We start from the raw sequence: 7,392 nt of genomic DNA, 5'->3' as shown, positions 1-7,392 counted from the left end.
CACCCATACGTAGAATGTATGCACACATGACTGTAAGTCGCTTTGGATAAAAGTGTCTGCTAAATGGCATATATTATTATTATTATATTACAATAGGAAATAAATGAAAAAAGTTTAAACATTCCACCTTCATAGGCTGATAAATGAACAACCAGCTGATCTTTGTAAGTTCTCACCACCAGTTTACATTGACTTTGGGGAGGACACATCTTCGAGAGATTTCTTTTGACACAACCCCTCTTCCATTTCACTGGTTCGTACAATATGTAACCTACTGAACTTTGACTGTGCAACAGGAATACTGCCATTTTGGGGACACAGGTCACACACAGAGTAACCCCTTTCATTAATCTCTCAGTCCAAAGCTGGATATTCAATGTTTAAAAATATATATATTTTTTACAATCATGTTGTATGAAAAATGAATAGCAGAAGTCGTGAGTCTTCAAACAGAGTTTATTTAAATCCAAACAGGGAATAACAAAATCCTCTAGTCTGTAGAGGGGAATAACTGAGAGAAGCGGCCACAGACTGCAGGTCGCTCGGGTAGGCGCAGGCCGTAGTTGATAGAGCCACCTGCTCACACGCAGCATCTGATGAAGGCAAAAACACGACAGGACAGGGCGAAACACACAATCACAGCATGGTGAATACAAAACAAGGAACCGACGGGACAGGAACGGATCACAAAGGAATAAATAGGGACTCTAATCAGGGGAAAGGATCGGGAACAGGTGTGGGAAGACTAAATGATGATTAGGGGAATAGGAACAGCTGGGAGCAGGAACGGAACGATAGAGAGAAGAGAGAGCGAGAGAGTGAGAGTGAGAGAGGGAGGGGGAGAGAGAGGGATAGAAGGAGGGAAAGAACCAAATAAGACCAGCAGAGGGAAACGAATAGATGGGGAGCACAGGGACAAGACATGATAATAAATGACAAACATGACAGTACCCCCACTCACCGAGCGCCTCCTGGCGCACTCGAGGAGGAATCCTGGCGGCAACGGAGGAAATCATCGATGAGTGAACGGTCCAGCACGTCCCGAGACGGAACCCAACTCCTCTCCTCAGGACCGTAACCCTCCCAATCCACTAGGTATTGGTGACCCCGTCCCCGAGAACGCATGTCCATGATCTTATGTACCTTGTAAATAGGTGCGCTCTCGACAAGGACGGGAGGGGGGAGGGAAGACGAACGGGGGTGCGAAGAAAGGGCTTAACACAGGAGACATGGAAGACAGGATGGACGCGACGAAGATGTCGCGGAAGAAGCAGTCGCACAGCGACAGGATTGACGACCTGGGAGACACGGAACGGACCAATGAACCGCGGAGTCAACTTACGAGAAGCTGTCGTAAGAGGAAGGTTGCGAGTGGAAAGCCACACTCTCTGGCCGCAACAATACCTTGGACTCTTAATCCTGCGTTTATTGGCGGCTCTCACCGTCTGTGCCCTGTAACGGCAAAGTGCAGACCTCACCCTCCTCCAGGTGCGCTCACAACGTTGGACAAACGCTGAGCGGAGGGAACGCTGGACTCGGCAAGCTGGGATGAGAACAGAGGAGGCTGGTAACCCAGACTACTCTGAAACGGAGATAACCCGGTAGCAGACGAAGGAAGGAAGCGAATTGTGAGCGTATTCTGCCCAGGGAGCTGTTCTGCCCAAGACGCAGGGTTTCTGAAAGAAAGGCTGCGTAGTATGCGACCAATCGTCTGATTGGCCCTCTCTGCTTGACCGTTAGACTGGGGATGAAACCCGGAAGAGAGACTGACGGACGCACCAATCAAACGACAGAACTCCCTCCAAAACTGTGACGTGAATTGCGGGCCTCTGTCTGAAACGGCGTCTAACGGGAGGCCATGAATTCTGAATACATTCTCAATAATGATTTGTGCCGTCTCCTTAGCGGAAGGAAGTTTAGCGAGGGGAATGAAATGTGCCGCCTTAGAGAACCTATCGACAACCGTCAGAATCACAGTCTTCCCCGCAGACAAAGGCAGACCGGTAATGAAGTCTAAGGCAATGTGAGACCATGGTCGAGAAGGAATGGGGAGCGGTCTGAGACGACCGGCAGGAGGAGAGTTACCCGACTTAGTCTGCGCGCAGTCCGAACAAGCAGCCACGAAACGGCGCGTGTCACGCTCCTGAGTCGGCCACCAAAAGCGCTGGCGAATAGACGCAAGAGTGCCTCGAACACCGGGATGACCAGCTAACTTGGCAGAGTGAGCCCACTGAAGAACAGCCAGACGAGTGGAAACAGGAACGAAAAGGAGGTTACTAGGACAAGCGCGGCGACGCAGTGTGCGTGAGTGCTTGCTTAACCTGTCTTTCAATTCCCCAGACTGTTAACCCGACAACACGCCCATAAGGAAGAATCCCCTCGGGATCAGTAGAAGCCACAGAAGAACTAAACAGACGGGATAAGGCATCAGGCTTGGTGTTCTTGCTACCCGGACGGTAAGAAATCACAAACTCGAAACGAGCGAAAAACAACGCCCAACGAGCTTGACGGGCATTAAGTCGTTTGGCAGAACGGATGTACTCAAGGTTCTTATGGTCTGTCCAAACGACAAAAGGAACGGTCGCCCTCCAACCACTGTCGCCATTCGCCTAGGGCTAAGCGGATGGCGAGCAGTTCACGGTTACCCACATCATAGTTGCGCTCAGATGGCGACAGGCGATGAGAAAAATAAGCGCAAGGATGAACCTTATCGTCAGACTGGAAGCGCTGGGATAGAATGGCTCCCACGCCTACCTCTGAAGCGCCAACCTCGACAATGAATTGTCTAGTGACGTCAGGAGTAACGAGGATAGGAGCGGACGTAAAACGTTCTTTTAGAAGATCAAAAGCTCCCTGGGCGGAACCGACCACTTAAAACACGTCTTGACAGAAGTAAGAGCTGTGAGAGGGGCAGCAACTTGACCGAAATTACGAATGAAACGCCGATAGAAATTAGCGAAACCTAAAAAGCGCTGCAACTCGACACGTGACCTTGGAACGGGCCAATCACTGACAGCTTGGACCTTAGCGGAATCCATCTGAATGCCTTCAGCGGAAATAACGGAACCGAGAAAAGTAACGGAGGAGACATGAAAAGAGCACTTCTCAGCCTTTACGTAGAGACAATTCTCTAAAAGGCGCTGTAGAACACGTCGAACGTGCTGAACATGAATCTCGAGTGACGGAGAAAAAAATCAGGATATCGTCAAGATAGACAAAAACAAAAATGTTCAGCATGTCTCTCAGAACATCATTAACTAATGCCTGAAAAACAGCTGGCGCATTGGCGAGACCGAACGGCAGAACCCGGTACTCAAAATGCCCTAACGGAGTGTTAAACGCCGTTTTCCACTCGTCCCCTCTGATGCGCACGAGATGGTAAGCGTTAAGGTCCAACTTAGTAAAGCACCTGGCTCCCTGCAGAATCTCGAAGGCTGATGACATAAGGGGAAGCGGATAACGATTCTTAACCGTTATGTCATTCAGCCCTCGATAATCCACGCAGGGGCGCAGAGTACCGTCCTTCTTCTTAACAAAAAGAACCCCGCCCGGCCGGAGAAGAAGAAGGCACTATGGTACCGGCGTCAAGAGACACAGACAAATAATCCTCGAGAGCCTTACGTTCGGGAGCCGACAGAGAGTATAGTCTACCTCGAGGAGGAGTGGTCCCCGGAAGGAGATCAATACTACAATCATACGACCGGTGAGGAGGAAGGGAGTTGGCTCGGGACCGACTGAAGACCGTGCGCAGATCATGATATTCCTCCGGCACTCCTGTCAAATCGCCAGGTTCCTCCTGAGAAGTAGGGACAGAAGAAACGGGAGGGATGGCAGACATTAAACACTTCACATGACAAGAAACGTTCCAGGATAGGATAGAATTACTAGACCAATTAATAGAAGGATTATGACATACTAGCCAGGGATGACCCAAAACAACAGGTGTAAACGGTGAACGGAAAATCAAAAAAGAAATAGTCTCACTGTGGTTACCAGATACTGTGAGGGTTAAAGGTAGTGTCTCAAATCTGATACTGGGAAGATGACTACCATCTAAGGCGAACATGGGCGTAGGCTTATCTAACTCTGAAAGGAATGTCATGTTTCCGAACCCATGCTTCGTCCATGAAACAACCCTCAGCCCCAGAGTCTATCAAGGCACTACATGTAGCACCCGAACCGGTCCAGCGTAGGTGGACCGACAAAGTAGTACAGGATCTTGATGGAGAGACTTGAGTAGTTGCGCCACCTGTAGCCCTCCGCTTACAGATGAGCTTCTGGCTTTTACTGGACATGAATTAACAAAATGTCCAGCAACTCCGCAATAGAGGCACAGGCGGTTGGTGATCCTCCGTTCCCTCTCCTTATTCGAGATGCGAATCCCTCCCAGCTGCATGGGCTCAGTCTCAAAGCCAGAGGAGGGAGATGGTTGCGATGCGGAGCAGGGAAACACCGTTGATGCGAGCTCTTCCACGAGCCCGGTGACGAAGATCTACCCGTCGTTCTATGCGGATGGCGAGAGCAATCAAAGAGTCCACATCTGAAGGAACCTCCCGGGAGAGAATCTCATCCTTAACCACTGCGTGGAGTCCCTCCAGAAAACGAGCGAGCAGCGCCGGCTCGTTCCACTCACTAGAGGCAGCAAGAGTGCGAAACTCAATGGAATAATCCGTTATGGACCGTTCACCTTGGCATAAGGAAGCCAGGGCCCTAGAAGCCTCCCCACCAAAAACTGAACGGTCAAAAACCCGAATCATCTCCTCTTTAAAGTTCTGGAACTTTGTTAGAGCAATCAGCCCTTGCCTCCCAGATAGCTGTGCCCCATTCTCGAGCCCGGCCAGTAAGGAGTGAAATGACGTAAGCAACCCGAGCTCTCTCTCTAGAGTATGTGTTGGGTTGGAGAGAGAACACAATCTCACACTGCGTGAGAAAGGAGCGGCACTCAGTGGGCTGCCCGAGTAGCAAGGTGGGTTATTAACCCTAGGTTCTGGAGGCTCGGCAGGCCAGGAAGTAACAGGTGGCACGAGACGAGACTCTGGAACTGTCCAGAGAGGTCGGAAACCTGAGCGGCCAGGTTCTCCACGGCATGGCGAGCAGCAGACAATTCCTGCTCGTGTCTGCCGAGCATGGCTCCTTGGATCTCGACGGCAGTGTAACGAGCGTCTGAAGTCGCTGGGTCCATTCCTTGGTCGGTTCCTTCTGTCATGCAGGTGAAAGAGGACCCAAAAGCGACTTAACAGAAACAGAGTTTATTTAAGTCCAAACAGGGAATAACAAAAATCCTCTAGTCTGTAGTAGAGGGAATAACTGAGAAGCGGCCACAGACTGCAGGTCGCTTCGGGTAGGCGCAGGCCGTAGTTGATAGAGACACCTGCTCACACGCAGCATCTGATGAAGGCAAAACACGACAGGACACAATCACAGGGGACAGGGCGAAACACAATCACAGCATGGTGAATACAAACAAGGAACCGACGGGACAGGAACGGAACACAAAGGAATAAATAGGGACTCTAATCAGGGGAAAGGATCGGGAACAGGTGGGAAGACTTAGGGGAATAGGAACAGCTGGGAGCAGGAACGGAACGATAGAGAGAAGAGAGAGCGAGAGAGTGAGAGAGGGAGGGGGAGAGAGAGGGATAGAAGGAGGGAAAGAACCAAATAAGACCAGCAGAGGGAAACGAATAGCATGGGGAGCACAGGGACAAGACATGATAATAAATGACAAACATGACAGATGTTTGATCTGAGCACTCTGAATGATTATTACTGCCCCATCTTGAGAGTACTTTCTTGTTTTAAATTACACAAAATGAATAATGTATCACGTCAAATATGATCACAAACATTTGTTGGAGCAAAAGGTGTTATTTTATTTATAAAGAAGTCCATCATAAATATGTATTTCTGTTCTGTCATCTCCCAGAGGAGGATACTATTAGAACCTAAAATCAGATGAATTATAATGTATTAATTGTATTTCTCCACACTTTGAGTGAGTATAGGAATGCTCTCTCTTTGTATTCAAGGGTCTTTACCCCGACATTCCTATCCTCCAGTACAGGACTAGAAAAAAAGTGCCATATACAACCTAAAAGGGGTTTTCGGCTGGTTCAAGGTAGAACCCTATTGGGTTCCATGAAGAACCCTTTCCACAGTGTTCTACATGAAACCCAAACATCCTAGAACAAAAAAGGGTTATCCTATGGAGACAGTTGAAGAACCCTTTTCAAACCCTTTTTTCTAAGAGTGGGGTGCCCTACTCCAGGGCTGTGCACAGACCGTTTAGGGGGTAGATGTGTAAAATGTATTGCTGTACAGTTGATATTTAAAATAGTTAGCTTGATACATACACACACTCGACCTGTGACAGCATCTCAAGCCATGCGTGTTTGGATACCGGGCGCGCGCAATCTCTGTACAGGGCAGACTGGATAAAAGGCACAACCGGGCGCACGTGAGCTCCGTACAGGGCAAACCAACAGCTGCAACCAACGGACGGGGGAGGGTTGAGAACTTGACAATGTCACAACGACTTGCGGGTTCAGAACAACGACAAAAACTGTATACAATGTTGTTTTTATAATAACACCACCCAAGCCCAAAAGGGCACATGGCGAGTGAAAGGGAAGAGAGGCATGTGCTCCGCACAGGTAGACAGGCTCATTATCGCTCAACTCTGCCAAGATATCTTTCGCAGTTCATTCAACGAGTAGGCTACAACTCTAAGAACAAATTGGGTACGACAATGATAACATGACCAACAGTATCCATTACAAAGACAAATAAATGGAGAAACCAATGAAATGCCATTTCTATGTTATCATGAGTTTCCAGCACTCCATTATCAAAATAAGAATGGATACTGTCAGTAGGCCTGTGTTGTGCACAGCCTTTAGCGAGCCATCCTCGTTCATACAAACAAGGCTCATAGATGATTTAAGCCTTATTTTATAGTGTTCTGAATTACAAATGTAAGTAATGCATCATATTTGTAAAGTACATTGGAAGCTATCCTCACACAAAGCAATCTGCCACTTTACATTTGTATTCCGTTGCATGTTTTTGTAAGCATTTTAGTGGTTTTGCAATACTTCTGACTGAACTCCCAAAAACATTAAATACAGTATGGTACAGGCACATAGGATAGCGATGCTATAGTTAAATACTGAATATCTCAAACTTTTATGCCTTGTCCGATATATTATTTATGTTCAAATCAATTGGCGGTCCAAAAGGAATCATTAATTGCCTAACGGAATAGTGCCATTTTGCCACTTTAATGCTCTTGACTGGTAAATCGACCAACAATGGCCAGAAGTCTCTTTTTCCATAGGTCTACTCCTGTTAACACTTTGAACAAACTTTAACGTAAAAACATTAACGTTTGAT

This window comes from Oncorhynchus gorbuscha, linkage group LG17 (genome assembly GCF_021184085.1).
Source record: "Oncorhynchus gorbuscha isolate QuinsamMale2020 ecotype Even-year linkage group LG17, OgorEven_v1.0, whole genome shotgun sequence".
Classification (NCBI taxonomy): domain Eukaryota; kingdom Metazoa; phylum Chordata; class Actinopteri; order Salmoniformes; family Salmonidae; genus Oncorhynchus; species Oncorhynchus gorbuscha.
This window is presented reverse-complemented; position numbering follows the sequence as displayed.